We start from the raw sequence: 17,368 nt of genomic DNA, 5'->3' as shown, positions 1-17,368 counted from the left end.
TGTATAAATGGGTGTAAGTGTACATGTGAGTGTGTATACCTGTATGAGTATGTATTTATGTGTATATGTGTGAGTGTGGGTTGTATATGCATGTGAGCGTGTATCTGTGAATATGTATGCGTGTGAGTTGCATGTGAGTGTATGAGTATGAGTTGCATATATGTGAGAGTATATGTGAGTATGAGTTGTATGTGCATGCAAGTTTATATGTTTGAGGGTGTGAATGTATGTGCCAGTTGTGCAGACATGTGAGTATATAGGCATTTATGAGTGTGCTTGTGTGAGTGTGTTTGTGTGTGTAGGCAATGGGAGCAGGATCAATGTACCCATTTAAAGTGGTTGCATAGGAAATGTCCTCTTGACTAGCCATCTCACTATTGTGGCCCTAGTAGGGTAATGGGAACATGAGATGTCATTGCAGCCTGCCTGGTCCTGGCTTCTCCCAGCCTGCAGGCATTGCTTGGGAGTGGCCAGTAACCACAGGCCAAGCTTTCCTAAAGAATCCCCTCTGACCACATGTTTATTTAGGAACTACAAACCAAGGCAGCCTGTGTGACTGCAGTGTGTGTGAGCTGGGAGTGAACTTGAGAATGTGTTTCCTGGTGCTTTCATCTGGGCTGCAGCCTTCAGTTGCTCCTAAATTAGTGGATCAATTTCTAATGGCTTCATTCTGGAAGATGCAAGGTTTATTATGTGGGTAATTTCTTTTTTTATGATGTGTATTTCTCATTAGCTCAGTGCTAATATGGCTGAAATAGTTTTGGGTAGCTAATGTTAATAACGGTGTAGGTACTATCAGATAGTAACTGCTCCCAAGATCCACTTTTCATGGTTTTCCTCCATGAATTTACACCTTATTAGCTCCATGTCTGCACAGGTCAGCTGGAGACATGCGCAGTAACCATCCGTTTCCCCTGGGGTGCTGTGGTAGGATGTGTGCTGGTAATTAGGCAAAGGGACGTGACCGCCCCTCCCTGCTTTTCAGAACCTACAAGAGACCTCCTTGATCCTCTGGAAGGCTTGATTCTCTGTGCTTTGCTGGCTTCTCTACAGCTTCTTCAAAGCCCAACTTCCTTTGTTCCAGAGAAAGGAAGCATTCTATGTGCCCCTGATGTCAAATATCTGGTGCTAGGTTTACTTTTTTGATGACTCCTCCACATCCAACAGACAGTGTTTCTCTGTGGTCAGTCTTCAAAACCGTGCTCTGTTTTTACATTTCTAACCTGGTTCCCTTCCTTCCTCTAAGCCCCCCCACTCCCACACCCAGGGCCTTTTGTCCTTCCAGACTCCCTGTCTTCAGGCACCCCAGTGTGAGGTCCCCTAGGGCACTCCCTACTCAGGAAAACTGGCATTTCTGAGGCAGCTAGAACCCAGAGCTCAGTGTCACCAGGAGGAAACAGGTATGGGGGGCACTTCTTGAGTCACACTGGAACAGCCTCACTCAAGACCACAGCTGTGCCCCACTGGGTCAGCAGCACATCCTGGGCCAGCCAGGCAGTGCACACTGACATGCAAGTAAGTGTGTTCTGCCGAAAAAGACTCCTCAGGTACCTCTCCTCCTTTCTTGGCTTCCTTTTCCACAAGAAGACTCCTTTGGGAAGCCAAGGACAACCATTAACCTTTCTAAAGTGCACCTTTCATTTGTTACCTTTTTAGTCCTCATCAGTTATAGTTCAGTTATTATCATCTCCATTTTACATATGAGAAAACAGAGGTCCCAAGGGTTAAATCACTCATGACTGTTAAATGATGCCTTTAGGATTCTAGATGAAGACAGTCTGGCTTCATACCCCTTTTCACCCAATGACATGATTGTGCGCTTGGGCTTGGAAAGATCCTAAACTTGTGTTCAGGGTCTGATTCTGTAAAGGCTGTCAGTAGAACACAATGATGGTGACAGTCTTGGGCTCACCACTGGGGCCAGCACATTCCTGAAGTCTGAGATCCAAAAATAATGCCTCTGGTAAAGCTTGGCCCTCAGCACAACCCCTGGCTAATGACTGAAAATGTTCTCTAAGTTACATGTATGCTTGTCCTTAGGAGACGGCCCTGTTCAGAAATACTGTTTCCTGTTACAGGATGCCCCATAGAAAACAGAAGTCCTGTTATTCTTCTTGCAGTGTAAAATCATTTTAATATCTGCAAAAATTTTTCAAGCAATCTAAATACTGAGTAACAGACAAATACTTGCCAGTCACTTTTCTGTGCAATGACTAGGAATAAAATAAGGGGGAAAAAAGGAAAAACAAAGAATAGAGTGTCAAAGTTGGGCATTTGATGATGCCCTTTCTATCAACATGATCTCTAGAATTCAGTTATTATTCAGAGTCCTTGTCTTTCCACTTCTTAAAACTGTTTCCCACTTCCCTGAAGGAAGTTCAGCTCCTTAGACAAGCTCAGCTTTGTGCCTCCTCCCTCTTCTACCACTTTTATCTTCTTCCAGAAGGGTCCTCCAGCTGTGACCCCTGCTCTCTTCATGCTTTACAGACTCTGTCTTCTGGTTCTTCCTCTGTATTTGACGTGCTCAATGTATTTTCCAGGATTCAAGATAAACCTTCAAGGGCATGTGTTTTTGTTTGCTTTCTTTATGTAGTGGTTTTCTTAATACATCTGCCCTTTCACTGGTTAGTCCTGGGGTTGTATATTACAGACCTGTTTTATTTGGAGAAGAGATCAGTGGAGGCAGAGGAAGGCTTGTGTCTGTGTGTGTCTCAGTGACAGTTTCTTCTGTAAGTCTCTGGGCTCCACTGTGGAGATACTGGCAGGCAGATGTGTGTGGGGGCATAAACTGTATCTTCATTAATTGACTAAGTTGTGTTACTTTGGAGAAGCAGGGGTATTCAGAAGAACTCATGTAAAGAAAATGAACCATTAATCAAGGTAGTCACGAGACTATAATTGTTGAGGTCATGGCCAGATCTATCTCATCACTAAATCTTCAATATTCTGAGCAAAGAATAGATTCTTGAAAAGCTTGGTTGAAGCAGGTGGATGCCCATAGCATATGGCCAATTGCATCAATGAGCTTTTCATAACCTGCCTTAGAGAAAAGACAAAGGCAGCAATTAAGACCCATTTCTCAGATTACTGGAGGGAACCACTGTGGGTCATTCATCAGAGACTTCCAGTTCAAGATCAGTTGATTTGGATGAGATATGTGGCCTCTAGAACCTCTGTTTTAGTCATGGTAAAATGCTTCTTCTGTGTGTGACCTTTAGCAGAACCCAGACATGGCTGTCATTCTTGCTCGTCCAGTAAATCATGGGGATTCTTGGTGTGGATAGATATCTGGACAAAGAGGATATTTCCCTCCCCAGAAAGTTCTGCATCTGCTGGTGATGTGCATCTCATCGTCTTGCTTCTTGGGAACTTCCTAGAGGAATTCCTTTTGTGGAATATGCAATATGACTCCCAGTCTCTTGAAGGATTGATTGTGATAGGGACTTGAAATGTTCCATTTGTTACTGGACAGTTCCCATTGTTAAGAATTATTTTTCCATTCATGCAGTCACAGCAAACATTGATGGAAATGGTTTAAGAGGCTTAAGAACATAGAAACACACGCTAATCTTTGAGGCTCAGTGAGTGAGATGCAGAGTGGTGATTGATGGGTCACCAAGGGTCCATCAGGAGGTAGATTCTTAGAAGGATGGAGGCACAGTCAGCAGGCACGCAGCACCCCCCTCCTATTGCTAGAATATGTTGATGACACCCATATCCCATGTTCATTCCAAACTGTGCCCTTGAGTTCCAGACCCAGAGATCCAGCTGCCTTTTTGACTCAGCTACTTGGAAGCTCCATTCCCATCTGAAGTTCAGTGTGTGTGTCTCTGAACTCACCATCCTCCCTGACACCTGCTCAGTGTATCTGATCTTAAAGATCATTGTCCCGTCCTTCTGGTCGACTGCAGCCAGTTGGAGAAAAACCCACATCCTGCAATCTACCCCAGTCCACTCCAGCCCCTACTGTATCATTGCACCCTTATTTTCTTCTTAGCATTACTCACTATCTCATTATTCATCCCTGAAAGTGGACCCGTGACTTCTTATTTCTCCCATAAATTTCTTCCTCCTGCCTCTAGACCTTTGCCAGGACTTTCCTTTCTGCCTGCTGTACCCTCCCCAAACTCTGTCCAGGACTAAACCTCTCTTACAGGGTCTGTGAAACATTCTCTCTGCCAAAAGGACCTCCCTGGTTTCTCCAGAGAGCAATCCCATGCCATCCTGTACTCCTCACCCAGCTTGCTGTGTTGGGGGATTGATGCACGTGAGTGAATCTCCAGATAGCCTATTTGTGAGAGTCTGGATCTCCTTTCTATCAGTTTTCCTAAAGTTCCCAGCTTGTGGGTTTCATTCGCAGAGGAGCTTGCTTGCTAAATCTCTTGCTGCTCTGCCTCTTGCTTCCTTATCTTTACTCTGTTTTGTCAATTATGTAGATGTGAAGGAAGAGGAATTCAAAATCATTCCAATTCTCTATGGACTCAGAAGTTTCCATTGCACCCACTTTTCTATGCTTGCATATGATCAGATGGGGCACCAGGCTCCCTCTGCCTGGTACCTGGCCTTGGGCAGGTGGTGGAGCAGCCAGGAAGGAAGGCAGGGGAAGCATTAGTTAGGCTTCCTGCAGAAATCCCCAAATTGCACACTAGGGAAAATGTGTCCAGCTAATTCATCAGTGCTTTGTGGAAAAGGATTCTGTGATCAAAGAGGGCAAATGACTTTAACAGTGAGAAACAGGTGTCTCCTGCAGGCATCTTCAGGCTCTAGTGCTCGCGGTGCCTTATCCAAGGATGAGGCAGTGCACACTGTCTGCCACATGCATTTGTTTTTCCGAAACACATTCATGTACTTTTGGTCCTCACATGCTCATCTCTGTAGGGAATTGGCAGGTGGTGGCGTTGCAGGCTCTACAGAGCTTCTTACAACATAGAAGAAGCAAAAGACTTTAAGAAGCTGAATCACATAGTTTAAAGAAATCTGTACTTGGGACTCAAAAGAAAGGGAGGGAAAAAGACTTCATTTTTTCCCCTTTCATTTTGAAGATTCTAATTCTGTTTGAATATTAAGTCCCTGAGCCATTTGGCGTCTTTAGATTTAATTTAGTATCACTCTAAAGCAATTACGTTTGTTGTAATCTATTCATTTGTTTCTCTTCTTAGCCTGATTGCAGTGTCTTTGAGGACAGGAACAACATCTTACCCACTTCTGTAGCCCCAACTTAGAATCCTTGAATGAAGAATAGGAGTTGCCATTTATCAGACATTAGAAGGGGCTAGGCACTGTTTTTGAGTAGTGCTTTTATTATCTAATTTTTTTTTTATTTAAAATCTAATAGCTACAGTGAGGTTTAATTGGCATACAATAAATGCACATATTTAAGTTGTTAAGTTTGGCATGTGTATACAACTGTGAAGCCATAACAAAATGAAGACGGTGAGCACATTAATCACTCCAAAGTGTCCTTGTTCCCTTTTGTAATCTCACCTTCCTGCCCCACCCCCTCCCGCTTTTTAGGCAACTACTGACCTGTTTCTGGAACTACAGATTGTTTGTATCTTCTAGAGTAGAATCCTGTAGTATGTATTCATTTCTCTTTTTCAGTATGTTTTAGTTTACTCAAATATAATTAAGATTCATCTAAGTTGCATGTATAGTTTTTTCCTTTTATTGTTGAGGAGTATTCAGTTCTATGACTACACTACAATTTGTTTATCCATTCACCTATCAATGGATATTTGGGTTATTTTAGATTTTTGACTATTATATGTAAAGCTGTTATCGACTCACATGCCTCAGTATTTGTATGGATGTATGCTTTCACTTCTCTGGGGGTATATACTTAAAGTGAAATTGCTGAGCCCTGTGGTAGATGAATGTTTAACTTTTTAAGAAACTGCTTTAAGTGGATGAGAGTTTCAGTTGCTACACATCATTTTCAGTACTTGGTGTGGTCAGCCCTTTCGATCTCAGCTGTTGGAAATGCATTGGTGTGTAATATTCTTCATTGTGATTTCATTTTTATTTTCCTGATGACTAATGATATTGAGTATCTTTTCTTGTGAACCTATTTCTCATCTATATTATATATCTCCTTTGGTAAAGTGTCTGTTTAAATATCTTGTCCATTTCACTAGATTATCTGCTTTCTAATTACTGAGTTCTGAAGGTTCTTTATGTATTCATCATACAAGCTCTTTATCAGATGTATATTTTACAAATATTCCCTTCTAGTCTGGAGCTTGTCTATTCATTTTAACACTGTCTTTGGAGGGGCAAACATTTTTTTAATTTGAGATGCTTTTATTGTGGTATCTGAAACATTACTGAACTTTCTATTCTGTCCTATTGATTTGTTTTTTTCCCTCTATCTTTGTACCAGACCTCCCTCTTTTTTTTTGTACTGTGATTGAACCCAGGGGCACTTAACCACTGAGCTACATCCCCAGTGCTACGTGCTCATGCCCGCCTGCCTGCCTCCCTCCCTCCCTCCCTCTCTCTCTCTCTCTTTCTCTCTCTCTCTCTCTCCCCCTTCCCCACCCTTACCCCTCTATCTCCTCTAACTCTCTTTTAATTTTATTGAAACAGTGTCTTGCTGAGTTGCTTCGGGCCTCACTAAGTTGCTAAGGCTGACTTTGAACTCAAGATTCTCCTGCCTCAGCCTCCCAAGCAATTGGAATTATAGGGATGCATCACTGTGCCCAGTTGTCCCATGTTCTTTTAATTAACATAGATTTATAATAAGATGGGAAATCATATTAGCCTTTTACCTTTATTCTTCATTCTTTAATATTTTTTTTAGTTGTAGGTGGACACAATACCTTTATTTTATTTATTTATATTTGGTGCTGAGGATTGAACCCAGGGCCTCACATGTGTTGGGCAAGCACTCTACTACTGAGCCACAACCCCAGCCTCTCTTCTTCATTTTTGAAGTTGTTTTAGCTATCCTAGGTCCTTGGAATTTTTATGTGAAATTTAGAATAAGCTTGTCACTTTTTAAGAAACTGATACCTGAAATTTTATTTGGAATTCCATTTATCTATAGTCTAATTTGGAGAGAATTGACATCTTAATAATATTGAGTCTTCTCAACTATAAAGGTGTATCTCTCTAATAATTTAGGCCTTCTTAAATTTCTCTCACCAATGTTTTATCATTTTCATTGTGCAGACCTTTCACAGTTTCGCTCAGATTTATCCCTGAGTATTTTATATTGTTGATACTATTGCAAATTATAACTTTAAAAGCATTTTAATCTCCAGTTGTTCATTGGTGACATATAGACATGCAGTTGATTTTTGCATATTTATCTTGTACCTTGGAACCTTGATAAACTTACTAATTCTAGCAGTTGTTCATAGATTCCAAGATATTCTATATTAACTTTCATGACCTCTGGGAATCTGAGTTTATCTCCTCCTTTGTATTTGGATACCTTTCATTTCTTTTTCTTGTTCTAATCTCACTGATGAGTTCCTCTGGCACAATGATGAATGTAAGTGTGGACAACAGACATCCTTTTCTTTTTCCTGATATTAGGAAGAAAACATACAAGTGTTTTACCTTTAAGTATTAAGTTAGATGTAGGTTGTCTGGAGATGCCTTTTATCAGACTGGGAGTTCTATTCCTAGTTTGGTGAGAATTTTTGTCAAGAATTGAGGTTGAATTTTGTCCAATACTCTTTCTGCATTTACTGAGATAATCATATGATTATTCTTTAGAGTTTGTTAATATGCTAAATCGCATTTATTGATTTTCTAATTCTAAAGCAACCTGGGATTCCCAAGATACAACTTACTCACAATGATGTATTTTGTATATGGTATTGCATTTGATTTGATAACATTTTGATTAGACTTTTTTTCTTCTGTGTTCACAAGGGGTATCGGTCTCTTCTTTTTCTTTTAATGTCTTTCTCTGGTTTGGATATTAGTGTAATGTTGACTTCAAAATATGAGTTGAAAAGTGTTCAATTCTAGAAGAATTTGTGTGGAATTTTAATTTTTTTTCTATAAGAATTTGTTAGAATGCACCAGTGAAGCCCTATGGAATGTTTTAACTACAATTTAAATTTCTTTAGTAGACATAGTGCTATCTATTTCTTCTTGAGTTTATTTTGAGTTAATTTGTGTCATTTAAGGGATTTCCTTATTTCATCTAAGTTGACAAATTTTTAAGTAAAAAGTTGACAGTATTTCCTTATTCTTTAAATACTTGTTGATTCTGTAGACATGATCTCTCTCATCCTTGATATTTATATCTCTCTTTTCTGTTTTTTTCTTGTTTTAATTTGTCTGATTAGTTGATATTATTGATTTTGATGAGCCAGATTTTTTGTTTCATTTATATTCTCATTTCTTTCCCTATATCATTTTCAGTTGATTTCTGTTTTTGTCTTTATTATTCACTTTCTTCTGCTTACTTTGGCCTTAATTTGCTCTTCTTTCTTCTGGCTCCTTGGGGAAACTGAGATCATTTATTTGAAACCTTCCTTTTTCTCATTGCTATTTCCCTCTAAGTGACAGTGCCACCCCATAAATTTTGATATGCTGCATTCATTATTTAGTTCCAAATACTTCCTATATTACTTTTTGATTTCTTCTTTGACCCTTGGATTATTTAGAAGAATGTTATTTAATTTGAAATATTTGGGGCTTTTCAAGGATCTTTTTGTTATCAATTTCCAACTTAATTCCATTGTGGTTTGGAAAATGTACTTTCTATTACTTAAATCCTTTAAAATTTATTGAGGCTGATTTGATAGTATAGCATATTGTCTTGGTAAATGTTTCATGAGCATTTGAAAAGGATGTGTAAACTGCTGTGTGGTACTTTCTATAAATATGAATTAGGTCAATTTATTGATAATTTTCTTTGTGTCTTTAATGTCCTTGATGGTTTTTTTTTGTCTACTTATTCCATCAGTTATTGAGAAAGGTATTAAAATATTAATTGTGAGTTGTTCATTTTCCCTTGAAGTTTTATCAGTTGTTTAATATATTTTAAAGCTTTGTTACAAGCAGTATAAATGTTAGGAATTTCATATCTTCTTTTTTTAAATTTTTTATTGTGGGTTGTTCAAAACATTACAAATTTCTTGACATATCATATTCCACACTATCTTCTTGATTAATAGACCTGTTTACCATTATGAAGGGACCTCCTTTATCTGTGGAAACTAACTTTCTCTTCTTTGCAATATACTTTATCTGGTATTAGTAGAGCTACTCACTAAGACTTCAAACTCAAAACCACTCCTTGATCCATGCACTGCAGAATAGATGTGTTTGTTAGCAGCCGTGAAAACAACATTAATCTCATTTTACATCTTCATCAGGCACTTGGGTGACCAAATACGTTGTCAATGAGCAGTAATATTTTGAAAGGACTCTTACTCTGAGCAATAGATCTAAATAGTCAATAAAAAAACCCAACCAACCAAACAACAACAACAACAAAACAAAAACAAGAGATATACTGTATGACCCAACTATTCCATTTCTAGGAACAAAATTTAAAAGAAATGAAATCAGCATATCAAAGAGATACCTATATGTTCCTTTTGTTGCTGCAGTATTCACAGTAACTAAGTGCTTATAGACAGATGAGTAAAGAAAATGTGATACACACATGCAGTGGGATATTATTCAGCTAAAATATAATGAAATTCTGTCATTTGCAGGAAAATAGATGAAACTAGAGGATGTTATGTTAAGTGAAATGAAATCCTATATGTTCTCTCTCATATGTGGAAGCTTAAAAAGTCAATCTGAATGTGGAATAGTAATTACTAAAGGCTGGAAAGAGTCAGGGGTTGAGGATAAAGGGATGTTGGATAATGAATACAAAAGCACAGTTAGATAGAGGAAATAAGTTCTGGTATTCTGCCACACAGAGAGATGATTATAGCACACAGCCACATATAATATATTTTATGAACATCTAAAAGAAGGGGCTCAAAGTCTCTAAACATAAAGAAGTGATAGGAGAGGGAAATGCTAATTAGCCTGAGTGGATCAGTGAACACTGTATGTATGAGCCTGAATATTATACTGCACCCTATTGACATGTAAAATTATTGCATGTTAATCAAAAACTAAAATAAAGTTAAGAAGTATGTTGTAAACAAATGTGCTGTCATTCAGGCTTTGCTGTTCCATTTATAGAGCACAGGCAGGGTATATTTGGTATAATTCTTAGGGACTTCAGGAGTTATAGAATGGCACATGAAGATAAGACATCAACTTCAAGTCACTACATTCATTAGCCCCTAGCAAAAGAGTCAGCCTTTCCTTTGATGCTTCAAGTCCAGGAGGTAACTTCTTCACTTTAGCTATAGAAATCCTAGATGGCATCTTCTTCTAGAAAGCTATTTTGTCTGCACTGGGAATCCGTGGTCTAGTGTGGCTACCTTCATTAATGATCTGAGCTAGATCTTCAGATAACTGTCAGCTGCTTCGCTTTGTAACTTCATGTTTTAGAGATGGCATCTTTCCTTAAACCTTATGTTCTAACCTGTGTTTGCTTCAGACTTTTCTTCTGCAGCTTTCTCACCTCTTTCAGACTTCACGGAATTGGAAAGAGTTAGGGCCTTGCTCTGGATTAGGCTTTAGCTTAAGGGGATGTTATGACTGGTTTAGACCTTGTATCCACACCACCAAAACTTCATGTATTACAGCACTAGGATTGTTTTTCTTTTTTTAATAATTTGTGTGTTCACTGCAATAGCACTTTTAATTTTATTCAAGAGCTTTTCCTTTGCATTTACAACTTGGCTAAATGGCACAAGAGGCCTGACTTTCAGCCTGTCTTAGTCTCTACATGTCTTCCTCACTAAGCTTAATCATTTCTAGTGTTTGATTTAAAGTGAGAGACGTTTGACTCTTCCTTTCACTTGAACACTCAGAGGCCATTGTAAAGTTATTAATTGGTCTTATTTCAATATTGCTGTGTTTTGGGAATATGGAGGCCTGAGGAGAGGGAAACATATGGGTAAATAGCTAGTTGGTAGAGCAGTCACCTGTTAATTAAATTCGCCATCTTATATGGATATGGTTCTTGGCATCCCAAAACAATTACAATAGCAACATCAAAGATCACTGATAACAGACTACCATAACATATATAATGAAAATGTTTGAAATGTTGTGAGAATTACCAGAATATAACACAGAGACTCAAAGTGAGCACATGCCATTGGAAAGCTGGCACCAATAAACTTGATTTATGTAGGGTTGCCCCAAACCTGCCATTTATAAAAACCACATTATCAGTGAAACACAACAAAGTGAAGCACAATAAAAGGAAGCACGTCTGTATGCTCTAAGTGCTATGTAGATGGTTGTTATGCTGTGCTGTTTAGGGAATTAAGACAATAGAAGATCTGTCCATGCTTGGTACAGAAGCAACCATGTAGTCCTGTCTACATAGTACAGCTCAGCAACAGCATAATATTTTTTGATTGAAAATTTTTGATTTGTTGTTAGTTAGACCTGCAAATGTGGAAAGCATGGTTATAGAGGGTTGGCTGTACATATTTAATTTACCACATTCTACTTTTAAGTGTCATTATTACACTTCACAAGTATCTGACAATCACATATTCCACTTATCCTTTCCTGGTCTTTGTGTGATTATTGTCATAAATATTAATTTTATATATGTTATATACACCACAATGCATTGCTATTATATTTATTTGAATAATCAATTATCTTTTAAAGGTATTCAAAGAATAAGAAGAAAAATCTGTACTTTCCTAGATGTAACTATCATTTCAGATGCTTAATTTCTTTGTGAGCATTTGTATTTGTTCTGGTATCATTTTCCCTCTGCCTGTAGAATTTCTTTAACATTTCTTATAGGGTAGATCTGCTAGTGATGAAAGTTTTCAGCTTTTGACAGCTTTCAGCTTTTATGTCTGAAAATGACTTTATTTCACCTTCGTTTTTGAAAGATACTTTTGCTGGGTGTAGAATTCTAGGTTGACAGTTTTTGCTTTAAGTACTTTAAAAATGTTGCCCCATTGTATTCTAACTTTTACTGACAAGAAATCTAATGTTCTTATTTTTGTTGTCCTGTGGGTACCAAATCCTTTATTTTTGCTTTATTTTAGAATTTCCCTCATTCCTTCTTTCCCTTCCTTCCCTACTTCTAACCCTCCTTTCTTCCCTCCCTTTCCTTCTTTCTTTCTGTGCTTGCAGATATTTGAGCTATTGGACTTGTGAATTTATATTTCATCAAAACTTCTATGTATTATTTCTTCAATATAAAAATATTGCCTACTATTTCTTTAAATATTTTTTCTCCTCCCCATCCTCTTATTGAAGATTCCAATTACATATATATTAGACTTTTTGAAGTTGTCCCACACGGCACTGATATTCTTCTCATTTTTTTTTTCTGTTTCATTTTGCATTTTTATTGTTAGTCTTCAGGTTCACTTATCTTTTATTCTTTGGTGTTTAATCTATCAATAATCCTACCCAGTGTGTTTTTAACCTCATAATTATAGTCTTGACCTCTAGAAGTTTGAATCTTTTTCATAAATCTTCAATGTCTTTACTTACATTTTTGAACATATAAAATGGCTAAAATAACTGTTTAAGGTTATTACCTGCTAGTCCTTATTTCTGTTTCAGTTCTGGGTCAGTTTTGATTTATTGAATATTCTTATTATCATTTTGTTTTTCTGTTTTCTGAATGCTGGTTTATCTTTATTAAAGGCAAGAACTTGTGAATTTACCAAATTGAGTGCTGGATATTTTTGCATTTCTATAAATATTCTTGAATTTTTTTTCCTAGGATGTAGTTATTTGGAAACACTCTGATCCTCTTGTTTTGTGTTTTATTAGTTATTTCTCAAGTAAACTCAGTCTGGGGCTTATCATTCTGTACTACTAAGGATATACTTCCTGAGAATTTTACCCAGTGCACACGAAGTACAAGGTTTTCCAGCCTAGATGGTGGAAGGAGGCACTTCTTGGCCCTGTGTGAGCTCCATCACTGGTCTCTCTAACTTTTTGATTGGCTCTTTTCCTACCACATATAGTTTTTCCTTCATGTATCCCTGGTCAGTACTCTGATGAGAATTAAAGGAGGACCCTCTGGGTGTAGCATGTTCTTCTCTTTCCATGCTGTTCTCTTGTCTGTAGAATTCAGTCCGATGAACTCTAGCTGCCTTGGCCTTCCAGTCTGTCATCAAAAGAGCCTCACTGCATTGAATCCACTGTCTTCTGCATGTCCCTCTTCCCCACTGCATTGTGGTGTGGAAATCCCTCAAGACAGTATTCTAGTTTAATCACAGGGGTCACTTTCCTTCCTTGTCTAAAAGGATCATTAGCCTTTATTGCCTATTGTACAGTGCTTTGTAAACTATTATTTTATAAATTTTGTCTAGTCGTTTTACTTATTTCCAGCAGGTAGGTAAATCCAGTACCTGTGCCACCATCTTGGTTAATAATGGATGTCACCTTTATTATTTTATTCAATTACAAAATCGCTGGCTTTATGAAGCCTTTTTTTTTCTATATGATATGGAATCTCACTGTGTTGTTCAGGCTGGCATCAAACTCCTGGACTTCATTGATTCTCTTAAAATCCTGCAATGTAGCTGGAAATACAGAAATGTGCCAGTGCACCTGGCTGAACACATTTCTCTTTTAGGGAAGATACCAGGGAATAAACTCAGGAGCACTCAACCACTGAGCCACATCACCGACCCTATTTTATATTTTATTTAGAGACAGGGTCTCACTGAGTTGCTTAGCACCTTGCTGTTGTGCTACCACCCCAGGCTTGGCTGAACATATTTTGAACTGGAGAAGACAGATGAAAAAATACCAATTAAGTACATAATTTTACAGATTCTGTGTACAATGATAAAGCTGTGTAAGAAGGAAAGAGGGAGAAATAATGGTTTCTAACATATTGAGTGATCATAGAGGGCCTCTTTGATGAAGTAATATTTGAACAGGGACTTAAAAAGTGTGTAAGTGAGGAAGCTGTGCATTGAAGTGGACAAAGAACATTTTTTGCATGATGACAGGTGTGAAGTCTCTGGTTGGGAGCCTCATGGGAAGGCCCGAGGAACAGCACAGAGGCTAGTCTAGCTGAAGCAGAGTGAATAATGGAGAGAGCAGTGGAGAGGAGGAGTCAAAGGCCTGGCAGGAGGCCAGGTCATATAGGACATTGTGGGCCTTGCAAGACATGTAGTTTTCATTGAGTGAAGTGGGAAATGAGTTGAGGGTTTTGGACAAAATAATGACAAGATGTGGTTTAATTTTAATCAGATTCTGGCAACTGTCTTAAAAATGTCTGAGGAGTTAAGAAGGGTAAGGAGAAGGCAGGGAAAATATTTAGCAAGCTACCATGATTATCCAGGGAGGAAGAATGATGGTTTGGATCATGGTTGTAGAAGTAGGGTAGCACAATGTAGTTGCATTCTGGATATATTTGGGAGGTAAACAGATATGAATAATTGGACTAGATGTAGGTTATGAGAGATAAAGAAGTCAAGGATAATTCTAGGGCTTTAATTTATTATTTATTATTTTTTTAGCTTGAGGAACTGGAAAGAGAGACATTTCTTGATATGAGGGGTCAGTAATGGTACATATTTGAAAGGTGAGATCAAGAATTTGGTTTGACTGTGTTAATTTTTAGATACCTATTTGACTGTTGAGTGGTGCTGAGGGGACATGCATCTTTATGAAGCTGGAGTTCATAGGAAGGATGATGCTAGTGGTGAGAATTTGGGGTAATCATCGAAGGAGTCAGCCAAGTATGGTGGCACATGCCTGTAATTCCAGCAATTTGGGAAATGGAAGGAGAAAGATTGCAAGTTTAATGCTAGCCTCAGCAACTCAGTGAAACCCGCAGCAACTTGGTAAGATTTTGTCTCAAAATAAAAAATTAAAGAGAACTGGGGATGTAACTCAGTGGTAAAGTGCCCTTGGGTTCGATCCCCAGTACCAAAAAAAATAAATAAATAAAAAAGGAAAAAGAATTGGGGAGTCATCTGCATATAGTGAATGAGCTCACTGAAGGAATGTATTGCTAAAAATGAGAAGAAGGACCATTAAGGGCCACACTGGGCCAGAGCAAAGAATCTGAGAAGGAGCAGCCTGAGGTGGAGAAGGAGACCAAGTAAGAGATGGAATCCTGAAAGCCAGGTGAAGAAACCATATCACAGGGGAAGCAGGGAGTGCTGGTCTCAGGTTATACTGCCACGAGGGTGTGATAACCTAGAGTGTGCACTCCTGGAAAGATGGGAGGACTGGGTCCTCAGGAACTTCAGGTTGCAGTATTCCATTCTACAAGTAAGGAAAAAGGCCAGAGAGCTTGGCTGACTCTTCAGTGCCATAATCAGTAAGAGGCAGGATCAGGATTTGAACTTAGATCTGAGTGACTCCAAACTTATGGATGATATACTTTATGCTACACTGCCCCTCCTTACCTTCCTTCCTCACATTTGGCACTACCTGAACATTGAATGAGTGATTGAATTACAACAATATGTGATTTCTTTTTATAATTTGGAAGCAGTAATATAGTTCTTATTAAGGAAAGTCTTATTCTGAAACTCTTGTTATTAATTATTAGATTTCTTCCCTTTATATTATTTTGCACATTAGCATCTTATTTTTAAACATCACTTGTGGAAAAGGTTTAAGAACTTACAAAATCTCATGCAAATAAACCAATAGATGTCATATGAGTAGTATTAAAAGGAAAGAAACTATATTCACTGAAAATGTCCTTCCACCTATTAATTGGAATAGATCTATTTTCCTTTCTCAACCTAAAAGGAACTTATGAGATTTAACATTTGTATTTACAGATGCATGAAGGCATTGTTTTTCTATCAACCTATTATGGTTTGCATATGATGTATCCCCCCAAATCTCCTGTGTCAATGCAGGAGATGAAGCAATTAGATGAGAGCCATAACCTAATCAGTGGATTAATCCATTTTATGGAATCCATATTTATGGGTTAATAATTTTAATGGATTATTGAGTGATAATTGTAGATAGGTAGGATGTGGGAAATGGGTCACTGGAGGCACTCTTGGGGATTAAATGTTTTGTCCCTGGCTTTTCATGTGCACTCTCTCTCTCTGCTTCTTGGTTGCTATGAGCAGAACAACTCTCTTCTACCACACCTTCTGCCATGATGTTCTGCATCACCTCAGGCCTAAAGCAATGAAGTCAGCTGACTATGGATTAAACCTCTGAAGCCCCGAGACCAAATAAATGTTTCCTCCTCTAAGTTGTCCTTATCAGGTGTATTGATCACAGCAATGAAAACATGACTAACATACGACCTTAAGCCTTTCCAGAGGACAGTGCACACACGATGAGCTTGGGGAGCAAGACTGAGAAAATATCAATGTGCCATTGGGTTCTAGGTCAGTCTTTGGGAACACACCATGAATTGATTTGGGCTCCAATACATACTACTTCTATAACTCCAAGAAAACTGTTCCATTCTCTTCCTTGAGCCTTATTTTTCTCATCTTTTCTTTGGGCTCATAATAGTCACCTGCTGTGAGAGTTGTGAAGATTAAATGAGCTGCCATATAAAAAGTGATTGAACCCAGGGACAGGCAAATAGTAAACACTCTTGAAAGATAGCTCTTTTCATTAACAAGCAACTAGTGCTCTGTAGCAAAGTTTAGTCTTTGGACCTTAATGAAGAGAACACCTAGATTTAAGGTATTGATTCTTGATCAGTGCATTTCTTCATGAGAAGCGCAGGGCATGGGAACACATCTTGGATTATTACCTGGATGAATGTGAGTTGCAGCATTTTTTATTGGGTTCAGGGCTTATTGGGGCCCTAGTTCTCCCTAACTTTGCCTTTCAGTCTCCTAGATATGCTTCAAGTCTCAGCTCATACTACTGCAACCCCCTTCCTTGCAACATCTACTGATATTTTCATGGCTGATTCTTCTCTCAATACCCCAGAGAGTTCAGGTTATGATTCTTCAGTGGTCCACAACTTTTCTCTTCATCTCTCTATCATGACAAACTCTCGGCAAACTCTTTCATTATACATGTGCTAAATATAGGTATCAGGCACTGGGGCTACTCATAAGAATTTGAGAACCATGTCCCTCTCCCCTACTACCACTTGCTTATAGTATCATGCATGAGAAGCAAGTGGCCATGGATCACTAAACTTCAGGTAGACAAGGGCCGTGGGAACCTCTCTACCTTCTCTACAACCCAAGTTCAAACTCCTTATAAACAGACAACCTATCATTGCTGTGGAATCAGACTCCATGCTTTTAGACATGAATCAATTGTTTCCTGCAAATGTATTGCCATTTTGCAGAGTTTTGACAGAAGAATGCTTGGGAAA

At 38.4% G+C, this 17,368-nt stretch overlaps 1 protein-coding gene across 2 annotated transcripts in view; it reads left to right on the top strand.

Moving 5' to 3' along the window:
- Grid1 (glutamate ionotropic receptor delta type subunit 1) overlaps positions 1 to 17,368 on the top strand; it is a 719,927-nt gene that overhangs the window by 437,891 nt on the left and 264,668 nt on the right. The window lies entirely within an intron of this gene.

Source organism: Marmota monax, unplaced genomic scaffold (genome assembly GCF_021218885.2).
Source record: "Marmota monax isolate L192 unplaced genomic scaffold, Marmota_monax_Labrador192_F-V1.1 WCK01_AAM20220418_F8-fsc00004, whole genome shotgun sequence".
Lineage (NCBI taxonomy): Eukaryota > Metazoa > Chordata > Mammalia > Rodentia > Sciuridae > Marmota > Marmota monax.
This window is presented reverse-complemented; position numbering and strand designations above follow the sequence as displayed.